The sequence below is a fragment of the Eschscholzia californica genome, unplaced genomic scaffold (genome assembly GCF_041429995.1).
Source record: "Eschscholzia californica isolate CP2 unplaced genomic scaffold, dmEscCali1.0.p SCAF_6, whole genome shotgun sequence".
Classification (NCBI taxonomy): Eukaryota; Viridiplantae; Streptophyta; class Magnoliopsida; order Ranunculales; family Papaveraceae; genus Eschscholzia; species Eschscholzia californica.
In genome coordinates this window covers 12,184,204-12,197,790 of record NW_028238483.1, presented here as the reverse complement: position 1 = coordinate 12,197,790, position 13,587 = coordinate 12,184,204, and the positions used below count along the sequence as shown (strand labels likewise).

The 13,587-nt window shown below is 35.3% G+C and overlaps 1 long non-coding RNA gene across 1 annotated transcript; it reads left to right on the top strand.

Annotated features, from left to right (window-relative positions):
- Positions 1-11,013: 11,013 nt before the first annotated feature.
- LOC147531764 (uncharacterized) lies at positions 11,014-12,449 on the top strand. Its single transcript, XR_015227847.1, has 2 exons — positions 11,014-11,133; positions 12,244-12,449. It is a non-coding gene; the product is annotated as an uncharacterized LOC147531764 (long non-coding RNA).
- Positions 12,450-13,587: the final 1,138 nt, after the last annotated feature.

Below are 13,587 nucleotides of genomic sequence, written 5' to 3'. Positions count from 1 at the left end.
ACTTCCTTTAGAAATTACTTCAGGCTCATTTATAACCTGGTTCTTTTGAACCAACGACTAACCCGCAAACCGGGGCGACCAACCCTGGACCCCCCAACCTGTCCTTTTTCTTCTTCTACTTTCCGAGAAACTCTTCTCTCCCACGAGAAACCCTTAAGGTTTCTAATTTCCACCGACCACCACAACCCCTCACTGCCGCGTCCCTTGCACACTGACGCTTGAGATTCTCTGTCGGTGACTTCCATTTCAATCGACCACCACATTTTCTTCCACGAGTCTACTACCTTGAACACTCTTTGGCACAAACATTTTTGTTGACGAAGCATCGGTAGGACTTCTTGTTCTCGTCAGAAACAACCATTAAAATACCATCACTGGTATATTCCGACTTACCCTCTATCATCTATGATGATTTTCGAACCCGAGAATTCCCTTTTTAAGCTTTCTCTCTACAAACCGATTCATCACTGGTCGATTCTTGCCCGAGTTTGATTGATATGGACTATACTAATCAACGATTAGGAGTCTAATACACATCACATATTATTTTTCTTGTCTCATTTTAACCCTAAATCAAGATTGAGAAAACCTAGTTTGGGAAAACTCGAGCTTTTTGTTGAAGATCTTAGTTTCCCCAATTTTCATTTGTGACGACTTCTTTTCCAACAGTTGGTTAACATTATTCTATTACTTGTACGTTGACGTACTTGTTACAATGTTTCTTGCGACGAACCTGATTGTCGCCATTTTCTTTGACTTTCACTACAACCTTTTGTTGTCAGAAATACTATATTTCTTTACAACAGTTTCTACTATTACTTGTACCCAACTATTTACAGTTATGACGTGTTTCTGTCCCTTTTGTGACACTAAATAGATTAATTTCATGTATTTTTTTCGGAAATCAACCCGCGACATCTGCAGAATCATATTTTGTTTATCATGATTGCCCTTCCTTACCAAATTTATCTTGGATTTTTCCTTAAATGCATAGAGTAAGCCCATTTTGATTTTAATTCTGAAATTAATCCCGTGACTTTGCTTTTTCGACAAATCCAAACCTATATCCATGTAGTTACGGAAAGTGTAAACTCAATTTCTAATTTTATTTTTTCCGATAGGAAACTTAATTTCTAATTACAAAATGGGATGCAAAGTAAAAAAAAAACCCATACCACCCATTAGCTAGGTATCCAACATTCTTGCTAAAACCGTAACCAGATTCTTTTTTTTTTATACAGAAAAATCTCTACATTCTCAACCAATCCCTAGCTTCTCTTATTGATCTTGTAACAAGGTGGAGGTATCTATAACTGATAATTCTGTTAAGTCTCCTACTAAAAGAACCAAGAACAATCATGGTAGTTTTGTTCTTGATGAAGATGTGGTAGATATGAGATACTAACCAGATTACCAATGACGTCACTTATTCATTTTAAATCCGTCTATAAACTATGGAATTCCCTTATTCCTAACCCTAGTCTCATGATCATACTAAAACCTCTAGTCAGGAAATCGACCGGAGACGAATATTCCATATTTACAGGTGATATTGAGAGTTGCACACTAGGAGGAAGATTAACAACTATGGTAGCTTCCATTGACAGTACTATAAAGACATTGTTATCAAACCGTCACAATAAACGGACAAACTTTATTAATGGTTTGGTTTTTTTATTGACTCAAGGTTAAAAAATGATCCTAGTTTATATATTCTCATCACTGGAGAAGAAACACCATTGTTGTTATCACCGGAACTAAAGAAAGAAAGGGGTGGTAGACTTTGTGAATACCAATTGGGATTTGATTATGTTACTAATAAACACAAATTGGTTAGTATCTGGTCGAAACTAAACAGTTCTGATAATTTTGAACAAGTTTGTAATGTCTTAACCCTAGTAGGCGCCCGTGGAGTCAACAACAATAATAATAGTAAGATTAATGCATGGAGAAGAATCGATCAATCTGTGCTAGATACAACTAAAAATCCTTCTGTTCATGTGATTGGTACTATATATTGGAGCACTTATAACCTCAAATTAAATATGGTTATTGGACACGGGATGTACTCATACTTGCATTCGACGTTGGAAGTGAGAAGTTTGGATATATTCAAATTCCCGAGTTTATACTTGATTGGCCTGGGAAACATTCCAAACCAAAGTATCATCAAAGACAAGGTGCCCCTGATCCGAATAGTGATTTACTAAAAGTGGACGGACGTGTAGCTCTTTAAATTAAAACGAGTAGTTATATTGTGAAGTTGTGGTTATTTGACGATGAGAAAAAGGAAAATAAACGACAAGTGACAAAAATTGGACTAAGGTTATCAACCTACCTTTTTGTTGCGAGGACAATATGTATCTTAGTCTTCATACAACATTTGTTCAAATAGTCATAAGTGCTTATGATTTTACAAAATTACATGATTTTAATAAACACGGAGATATGAAGAAAAAGCATAATGTCTCTTATTAAAATTTTGATAGGAAGAAAACACACATTGACAAAGTTTGATATTGGAGGAATCCTCTTGGATTTTTTCCTTCGTATCTATATTGTGCTTCTTCGTTTACAACCTTCGGAAAAGTGTCCGGAAAATTTTGAACTTCAGCAATATTAGTTGTTTTAGTGACTATAAATACAAGGAACTAAAAATTTCAAGCATCATTGTGATAAGAATGAAATTTTTTTGGTTGTAATGATCAGAGTGAAACTTCATTGGCTTCTTAGTCTTTTGCTATTATCTATGATTGATGTACAATGATTTATTATGTTAAAATTCAAATATTTATTTGGATTTGGATTGGTGTATATATTATTGTTATAATATTATTTGATAATTTTATTATTATTATACTTGCTATATCTTTTATATATTTTGTCAGGTTTTAATTGCTTAAGTTATTAGCTCTATCCGCGGACCTATTGCATTTATCAATTATTCTTAATTAATAAAAAAATGATGTTGTATATTCTATAAAATGATTGTCATTTCATTCGGTTAATTCAACAATTGAATGAAATTATAACTATTTTCTCATCCAACTAACCCTACCTTCCGATCGTATTTGATATGCATATTTGATACGGGAGAATAAAACGGGGGATGGATTTTAAGTCCAAAATCGCATGATCAATGAGTCTAGAGACCAAAGATAATATGAAATAGAAAATAAATCCACTTAAAGTAAATTACATGTCAAACCTCTAATTTTCTTTTACTACCTACTTTATCCCAAGTTAAAGAAAAATAACCTTAATTAAAAGATACAATAATATTTACATATTCATAACATTATTTTCTCAAAATTGAACTTACCATTCGGTAAAAAGTTACCTTTTCCGTTTAACCGAATCTCATGCTTCTAATTCTTTCCTTTCTAATACAAAGAAATCGCCCAAAATAAATCGAGTAGGAGAGAGGGAATGGATTTATGCTTTTCAGAGAAAATCTAAAACTCTAACGTCTTCAACATCAACAAATCGAACATCATCTTCAACAGTGAAGAGGTAAAGAGGATTTTGGTTTCTATCCTTTTTGTTCTTCCTTCGAACAACACAAAACTAATTAAGTTTTGTTTTTTACAACATTTCTTATGATTTAGTTTTCTGAAGTTGATTCGGTAATTAGAAATTTCTATAGTTTCGTTGTTTCAATGTGGATTAATAGAAGTTATTTTCAAAACTTATCAATATCTATTAAGTTATTTCTTACCTTGTCTCCGTTTTTGTATATTCAGAGTAGCAGTGAACTGTGAAGAGTAAGTAGAGTTGCAAGCAACAAGAAATTTCTAGGGTTTCCTTGTCTTCGTTTTTGTAAAATTTCTTTGAAGAAATCACATCTACAACTTGATGTCTTCCTTAAGTCCAGGTACTACTCCATCTTCTCTATAGTTTTTGAATTCTTCTCTACAATTTAGGGTTATATTTTATTTAGGATATTAATGATGATGATTATTTCAAGCATAGTTTTAGTTATAGAATATATTGTCTTTCATAAAAACAATCAATTTTTGTCTAGCATTTTGAAGTTTCTTATAAAACTTTGGGTTAATTCCGTTTTGGCCCCCGATTTGTGACCAACTGGCCGTTTTGGCTCCTAATTGTGTCCGACAGTTTGTTTTGGCCCCAAAAAATTCCTAAATGGCCCCAAATTTTTTCAACCTCCCAATTCTACCCCCATGGCATTTCTGTAATTATTTTTTTTCTTTTTCTTTGTCCACCTCATCTAACAATTGTCACATCACTCTGTCCACCTCACCCTTCTTCTCCGGCGAAAGGTTGCCGGTCCGAATAAAAAATTCCGGCCGGCCACCTTTACCAAAATAAATATTTTTTTTTCATTTCTCTCTCTTCTTCATCTCCTTCTTTCTCTCTCTTCTTCATCTCCTTCTTTCTCTCTCTTCTTCATCTCCTTCTTTCTCTCTTCTTCTTTCTTTACCTCTCTCTCTATAACTCCGGCGAAGGGGCGGAGCCCCTTCGTCGGAGAACCAGACCGGGATCTGGTTGTAGAAACCAGACCGGGATCTGGTTGTAGAAACCAGATCTCGGTCTGGTTATCTGGCGAAGGGGCGGAGCCCCTTCGCCGGAGTTATAGAGAGAGAGAGAGGTAAAGAAAGAAGAAGAGAGAAAGAAGGAGATGAAGAAGAGAGAGAAAGAAGGAGATGAAGAAGAGAGAGAAAGAAGGATATGAAGAAGAGAGAGAAAGAAAGAGATGAAGAAGAGAGAGAAATGAAAAAAAAAATTTATTTTGGTAAAGGTGGCCGGCCGGAATTTTTTATTCCGGCCGGCAACCTTTCGCCGGAGAAGAAGGATGAGGTGGACAGAGTGATGTGACAATTGTTAGATGAGGTGGACAAAGAAAAAGAAAAAGAAATAATTACAGAAATGCCATGAGGGTAGAATTGGGAGGTTGAAAAAATTTGGGGCCATTTAGGAATTTTTTGGGGCCAAAACGAACTGCCGGACACAATTAGGGGCCAAAACGGCCAGTTGGTCACAAATCGGGGGCCAAAACGGAATTAACCCTAAAATTTTATCAATGGTAATAATTCCAGATTATATTGGATTGTATTAAAGTGTTCATATTTTAGTCTAACATTTTTTAAGTTTAGCATAAAACTTTTTAAATGGTTAGTACACAAATCTGGTTTTAGGAAATTCATAGAACATGTAATTTCGAGTATTGGTTTTAGTCTCAGAATATATCGGGTTTTCATAAAAAAATTACTTGTATAACTAGCATTTTGTAGTTTCTTATAGAACCACATATATGGTTACTATCCAAACTTGTTTGATTGTTATTTTGGTTAACATACATCTGAAATTTAACTATCTTTATGTGTTCTGTTTATCATTTTGCAGATTCAGCCAAATGGTTAGATTAAAGCTTCAGACCGACAAGAAAGTCGATTGTCAATCTTCGATGGGTGCGAAGGATAATCTTTCTCACACACCGGAGGTGCGAAGAAGTCCAAGGAAAAGGATGTTACAAAAGGATGTTGAAAAACCATTACCAGTTCACATCACTTTCACTGTCAACACCGGCGTAGGCAAGAGGAAACATGCCTGGAAGAAACAAGAGAACAAAAGAAATTATATAACGGAATAAAATTAGTTCTGTTAGAGTTAAAGAGTTTTTTTTAGTAAAACCATAATTCATTCATAAGTGATAACTCTTTTTTGAGTTAAAGAGTTAAACAGTTGTTATATAAGATAAGTTAAATGTTGAAAAAACCACAAAAGTATTACAAGATATTAATGAAATGGTACAAGAAAATGAAACGTGCAAAAATCGTTTTGTTTCTAGTTAGATGCAACAACTATGTTTTGAAATAAATTCTCTAAACATACCATTGTTTCCATAAGAAAGAAATGTGCAAAAAATCGTTATTTTATTCTTAAGGTAAGATCCATAAGAATTTGCATCACTGAAATTCATTGAGTGATTGAATAGCTGCACATAAAAATTTAGTAGCATTACGTATAATAAGAATAAAGAAAGGGTGAAATAAAATGTTTAAAATGTTGTTCTTCTAATTTAGGTATTGCAGGAAAATCAATGAAATGCTAGAGAAATATTAAAAATTTGGTTAACATAATATAATTTTAGAAGAATTTTGTTAGAATCAATAAGATGCTCGAGAAATGTAAGTATTGCAGAAGAATCAATGAAATTATAGAGAAAAAAATGGTCATTTTTCTTAAACAAAATTTTTAGAATGTTGTTATAATCAATAAGATGCTAGAGAAATGTTCTCCTAATTTCAGAAGAATAATTTTTGTAAGTATATTATTGAATTTTTTAAATAAATAAAACGCTACAAACAATTTGAGAATTCTGCAATATATATGAATGTTGTTAGAATCAATAAGATGCTAACGAAATAAAAAAAATGATTATTAACCTACTGTAACAAATTCACAACAGATGCTAATTGAATCAAGAAAATTCTAGTAAAATACTGAAAATATAACAAAAACAATTTCGGTTTATATATTTTTTTATGAGAACAAGATTGTAGTGATAGAGGTTTCAACATTCACTTTTTACGAAAAAAATTATAAATAAGTGTTACATTTAAGTTTGTTAGAATAAAATAATTTTTTCAGAAGATTTTAAATTTAATCGACAAATATACAATTTTCTTAATAATTTCTAAGGAACAATATGTTATAGAGATGGAAATATTTTATTTGGTAGAAAAATGAATAAACAAATTATTTAGCAAGAAGAACAACAAATATAATTAGGGATTCTAACGATCGATTTAAGAGGGACATATCTCACAAACGAATTTGTAGATGTCTAATTGGATCGTGGAATATAGAGTTAAAGAAAGAAACTCGTTTTAGGTGGTACACAACTTCAAACTTTCTTAAAATTCGAAGAACATAGAATTAGAGAGAGAGAGAAACCCGTTTTAGGTAAATCACAATTGATTTGGTATTTTACTTTAGACAAATATAAATTTTAAAAATAAATATTGACAATAAATATCCACCATAAATGTTATTTCTTAAATTTTATGGAAAGAATAAATTTGTTAACTCAACCATGGAAACCTTTGGTTAAAAAATATATATGAAAGGGCAAAAATGAGAGAAAATTAAATCATTGATGCATGGGGCCCACAAAATAGTGAATTTTTTGACTTATTTTACATTTTCGGTTTATTTTGGTTTTATTTTATTTATTGATTTAGGAGTGGATATATGATTAATTACCCCCTTTATTTTTGGACCTTAAACTCAAAAATCCAGAATAAAATGCAATTACAAATCCAAAGTGAGCTTAGAATACTCGCATACCCATTATTATGCCCACCTTGATTTGTAAAGTGGTGGCCACTCTAAGTTCTATATATGTCATGTATTCTAACTTGATTTGATATTATACAATGATTTGAAATTTATATTGGGTTATTTTTCAAATAGCCCCTAATTTATGACCAGCTTCCTGCGTAGCCCCTAGCTTAAAGAAAACACTCAGTTGGTTCTCTTTTTAACGTTACCGTCATAAGACCGTTAAAGTCAGACTTTTTAATCCAAAATTACCCTTTTTAGTTCTTCCACGTCAGAGGAAGAATGCTATCGCGATTTATTTCAGCGAATGACTCATCAATAGATCAGTATGATCACCTTCATAGTGATCATCATCAACATCGTCCTTTTTACTATCATCGTCCTCATTTTAGTAATCTTCAAAAATCAACTTCTCCTTTTTGTCATCTTCCACCTCTTTGCTTTTCCTGTCAATATCTGGTTTTGACTCGTTCTGATCTTTTCTTCTTAATTATTTGATTTACACATGATGGGCCTAAAAGGTTACCCTAAAAGGTCACCACCCGCAAGTATACGGGCGTCAAGTAATAACCCAGTAAGACTGGGATCGATCCACGAAGATAGGAAGGTAATACGAATATCGAAAAAGTCTAGTCCACCGGTCTAGGTGTCAGTCACTAACTGAGATAAAAAAACAAAAAAAGATAATGATTTGGGTTTTTAGATTGATTTGAAATAAATAAACAAATAAAAACTAACTAGACTAAAGGTGAGAGAAACTCAGGATAAGAGTCGAGCAAGAATGCAGTGAGAGGGATACTTCGATCACAAGATCGATAATGACTAATACTAATAATCTATGAGCATAAAAAGTTAGTTAACTTCACCCATTTACTTAGATTGGTCAACGAACTCTTTATATTACTCGGATTCTAGAACATGAATGGTCTAAAATCTGGAAGATGTTATCATTAAAAGCAATAAAACTCATTTATCACATCAAAACATGCGTCACGAGTATCCGAATACAAAAGCTAGCTAGACATGGTGATACAAATAATAAACGGGAAGAAAATAAAGAAAGACACGAGTTAAAGTGAGAATCTCCCTATTCCGATGAGGCGCGAGACTAAGATCGACAGGAAATATATGTGTTGAAGTGATGTCGATCTCCCTGTAAGAGAATGCAGGAGTCCCTTTAACAGAATATAATAGGTGTCCTCTCTGCCGAACTTGACCTCCCCTTAGCGACAGTGTCTTCTTCTTCCTTTACACAAAATCACCATGAAAGCTTCACTTAAGCTCTCTCTCTCTAAAGATATTAACCCAACAGCAAGATCAACCACCAATGAAATCAAGACAGTAGACTCAATAACAAATCCCTAAGTTTTCAATCACAAGTGAAGCTTTAAATTCCGGCCAAGTATAAGGTGAAGATTTCGGCCAAATCTTCCAGCCACATAAAGGTTGAATCCGGCCGAGCTGATTGTTGAAGACGTAGTGAAACCCGAGCTGCTCTTCCCTGTCCCGAATTCTCCTTGTTTCTTCTTCAGCGTCCCGTATTGCCTTGAAGATCCGAGCTCCTTTAATGGTGAAGCTCGGTTGAGTGCTCCTCTCGAGCTGCTTCAATGGTGGTTCTTGCCCCTGCTGTGCATTCTCTCGGCTGTACCGTGCCTTAGATGTGCCGCCCGGCCAAAGCTATGGCCGACAGCTGCTTCCTCTCTCTCTCTATCTCTCTAAACTCCTCCAAACCTCAAACTCTAATGAAGAAGATCCCTTTTCAGATTTCTTTTCTATCCAAGAGTAAAACCTAGGCCCACATGACTTAGCCCACTTAAGTAGACTTTTCTTACTTGCCCATGAAAGGGGGTGCCTATAATTTTCTCACTTTCTTTCTTCTTCTTGGCCTTTTGGAGTTTGAGCTTGGGCTTGGATTTTGGGCTTTGACAAGGGGGTGCCTTCACATGTCTATGTAAACATCTAATCTCCAGAAAAGACTAAAATGTCCCACGACTTCGTTCATTCACAATTTCTCCATCCGAACTCCGATTTGATTTCCGTCTTCGCCGTCGGGCTCGTCATTGATTCCACTTGCCATTTAACTTATGAGTTTCACAAAATTACAAAAATACCCCTGGTGCTCTTTCCTTCCGGTCTCTTCCACATGAAACGAAAATGTGATAAATACTTCGTTTTATTCCGAATCAAACGCCAATCTTCATATAAGCCACCTGACAAGAAAAACTCATAAATTATTAGAAATAAAACACGAAATGAACTAACTCATTGAAGTTAAGTGATCTAAATGTGGCATTTTAACGCCACATCAAACATCCCCAAACTTAGAATTTGCTAGTCCTCGAGCAAATAAATTTAAAGTAAAGTCATAACTCACTTTCGGAGGAATCCCGGTTGCATTTAGCGTATGCAACAAGCCGTTAAACCCCTAGGTTAACCATAGTGGACGAGTGTCGTCTCGTGAGGGTTTCCAGAGAATATACCCACAAAATTTAAGATTCCAAAGACATAAAAGAGTTCAACATCGATGTAAATAAGATAATGACAACTAATGACACACTCAAGCATGCGAAACAAGCGAATCAAAATCGATAAACCATATAAATGCTAAAAGTCTCCTCACTGGTAGTCTCATCCGAAAATGTGAGTGTCCAATCATAATGAGCATCATCTAAGTTCAAAGTCACGATGTGACATCCCATGTGTTCGGTTAAAAGAGGGATGTCAAGGTGGGGGTTAAATGATAATTAATGGAGGTTGAATGAGTAGGTTATAAATATGTGAGACTTGTTTATTATGTATTTTGAAGTTAGGGACTTAAAACTAATTAATTTATATGGGCATCTTATGGAGTGACACGTGGCACCCAAAAGCAATTTTGTTTGGTTTAAAAGGAAACCAAACCCAATTCTTACTGCTAGGAGCTTTACACGTTACCCACCCTTTGCCACCTTATATATATACATAACCCTACTTCCATTCTCTTAAGTTCATTCTTTAATAGTGGAAGTTAGAAACAAAATAACCGAGTTGTGAGTATTGGGCTGTTTTAATGGTTGGATTTGTTTCGTCGATTTCTTCGCGTTCGGCCGTCGGAATTTAATGAAACTTCTTCCAGGTAATCCCACTCAACTTATTCTACATATCTATCCATTCAGAATTTTCAATTTCGTCCGAATTTGGTGGTTTTATGATAGCTATTTCGTATACCGTATAGTTGTACTAATTTCATTTGGGATTGAAATTTGGAGCTATTTAGACGATTATTATTCGATTTCTTCTAATGGTTTATGTTCAGGATCATGTTTAGAATGTTATGGACTATTTTGGGGTGACCATATATAGACGGGGTGCTGCCGAATTATTTTACGGCTCGAATTTCATATTTGAACTAGTTTTTGGAAATGAATTGGAATAGAGATAGTTACCCGAATTTTATCATATTTCATATAAATGGACAGTTTCAGCTATAGATTTATAGTATGGAATTCATTATATGATTTGTCAGCTTATGGAGACTCTAAAATGAGAAATAGAATTTATGGGAAGTTTGTTGATTGGTTCGTAGGCTTAGCCGATATTTAGGAGACATAGGTACGAAGTTAGAGATCGATTCGAAAGATACTTGAAGTCTTCCGAAGTTAGCGAATTTGCTTTTCAGTTTTCATGATTTTGTTTTAATGATTCTTTTAATTTACGAAGGTTCTTAGTATAAGAACCTAATGTTTCTTTTCGATTTTGGTTATTCTTCCTTATCCCAGAGTATGCGAATGAGGAGGAATTTGGTCGTCTGGTAGGCGGGAGGTCTTTGGTGATGCAAGGACTGAGGTAGGGGTTCTGAATCCTTTATCCAGCACGGTTTTATAGATAATGAATATGCTAGATTCTATAGTTATATATGCGCCATTATAACTAGAGTTTAGGTAGCATGAAACTCGATTTATGTGATGAACTGAAATATGCTTGAAATGTGTTGATGCGATATGAGAAATGTTTTCGAACTGATTTTACGATTATTGTGAACTATTGGGATTTTCTTGTATGTACCCGACTGCGGATTATGTCAACCTACGGGCACGTAGTCATTGAGGGTAGGATGACATGTGGACACGGTTGTGACCCGTGTGAGACCGTTGAGGTGGGCGACACTAGTCATGAGACCTATGGGAGTAGAGTGCTTCACTTGCTGGCCATTGGTGCTCGTGCCTCCAGCTCGAGGCTCAGGGCCGTACACCCTGACCGTTCGCCTGGGAGGTGACATTGATTGGGATCCCTCTGCTTTGTGGCGATATGACTCTTGGTTGTTCCACTTCCGTGTTTGATAAGATAATGAATCGAATGAAAATATTGGTATTGATATACGAATGAAACTGATTTGAATCGAATATGAGAATGTGGTTTTGATATACGAATGAAACTGATTTTGAAAGATCGCATTAGATGCATGACAGGGTACCGAAGAGAATGAGGTTCAGGTCCTTCCATGGTAATTGGGGGACGGCTCTCTTATTCGAACTCGGTGAACAAAAACGTATTTAGATACTTAAGGTATATATGTATCATGAGGTATACTCTTCAATGATTGCGGAGTCCCTTAGTGGGAGAGGGACTTACCGGCTAGGGGTAAGTCTCTTTTTCGAGGAGACGTAGTGCATTAGCTAGTGCCATAAATGGGCTGGTACTATCTAACGCACTCTAGGTTCTCCTGAGGAACTCTCCTCTTATTGGGAGCGCACCATGGGTGGGCAGCTAATCACTGCTATTGCTTGCTAGATTAAGGAAAATGTTTTGTATATAGTATATACAGTAACTGGTTTGATAACTCGTTTTGTCATGATGTTTATAACTTATTAAAGGACCTTTTGAAAACGTGATGGGTTTTGGATTGGTCTTCTACCAGAATAACTCGTGTCGGTGAGTATTCTGACCCCCTACCAGTTGTTAGTGTGCAGGTGCTTTGTCGTAGCCTCGAGGCGGAGTTGTATTCCAGCCGGTGATCTTGTCTGATGAGGATAGTGGAGTTATGTCGTTTTATATGGTTTTTCGTTATTATCAAGTTATGTATTTATTGCAGAAACCAAACTCTATTATGTATATACGTAAAACTTAGAGTTGTTTATAAGTTGTATCGGTGTTTTATGAGGCATTTGTATGTTGTGGTTCGGGTTTCGACCCGAAACTGAGTTGTGTTTGTTTAGCTTCCGCTCGATAGTTTATTTTTGGTGTATGCGAATGTATGGTTTGCATGATAGGTTTACAGGTGCGACCGGTTCGATTTACAGAGGAGACTCTGTCGGATTTTTGTCTCGTCTGTGAATTATCGGGGCGTGGTCGTGTCTATTTTGGGACACGGGGCGTCACACACAAAACCTCGATTCCTATCTTGGTACATTTCGCCACGACTTTAGCCTCACGGTCATACACTCAAAAACATAAAATCACTCAAAAAAGGATAATAATGGGTTCACTCTAAAGTGTGAGCATGGAATAAAGTGAAACTCAACTCATACAAAACAAATGAGGATAAAATGTTTTAGAACGAAATTATCTCTAAAGAATGGAAATAGGCACTAAATTGGAGTGGGGAAGCTCACTCACCCTTCTCACCCAATCTACCCTCTAACAATATTTCCTAAAGGTCAACGGATACAAGTAATGAGATGGAAGTGATGAGGTCCCGAGAATGTCGACGCCTTCAATAAAAAGAACGTTCAAACAACTTCTAAACATAGTTTTTTTTTTTTTTTGCTTTGAACACTTTATTTCTCACAACACACAAAATAACAAATAAACTCAATTTTTTTTCACTTTTTTTTTTTCATTTCTTTTTTCATAACAAAACAAGAACACTAACACTAGTATTCTCAACAAACAACTTTTTCTTCATTCTCACTTTGTTTCACATTCTTTTTTTATACTTTCCAAGTCTTCATTCTCGGGAGTAGTATGTGAGTGGGTGGTGGAGTATCCGTTTTCCTAAAGTTGACACTATTATCGGATTTCATGGACTACAAGGGTAAGGTCGCTATCCTGATGTCACTCCTAGTGGCTAAGAAAGTTGAGCTCATGAGATCGTCTAAGCTCTTTTAAAAGTTGCGAGGTTGAGTAGCTTTTCATTCTACTCAGAGTTAGCGCAGAAGAGTACACTCGAAAACAATATAAAGGCTCAGATATCTCACATGGGTTTAAGTCTCCACTAATGACTAGTATAGGTCCCTCAGAAATGTTTCTTCTTCCTTAGGATGCTACTCACATGATCAGACAACAAACGCCAAAGGACTC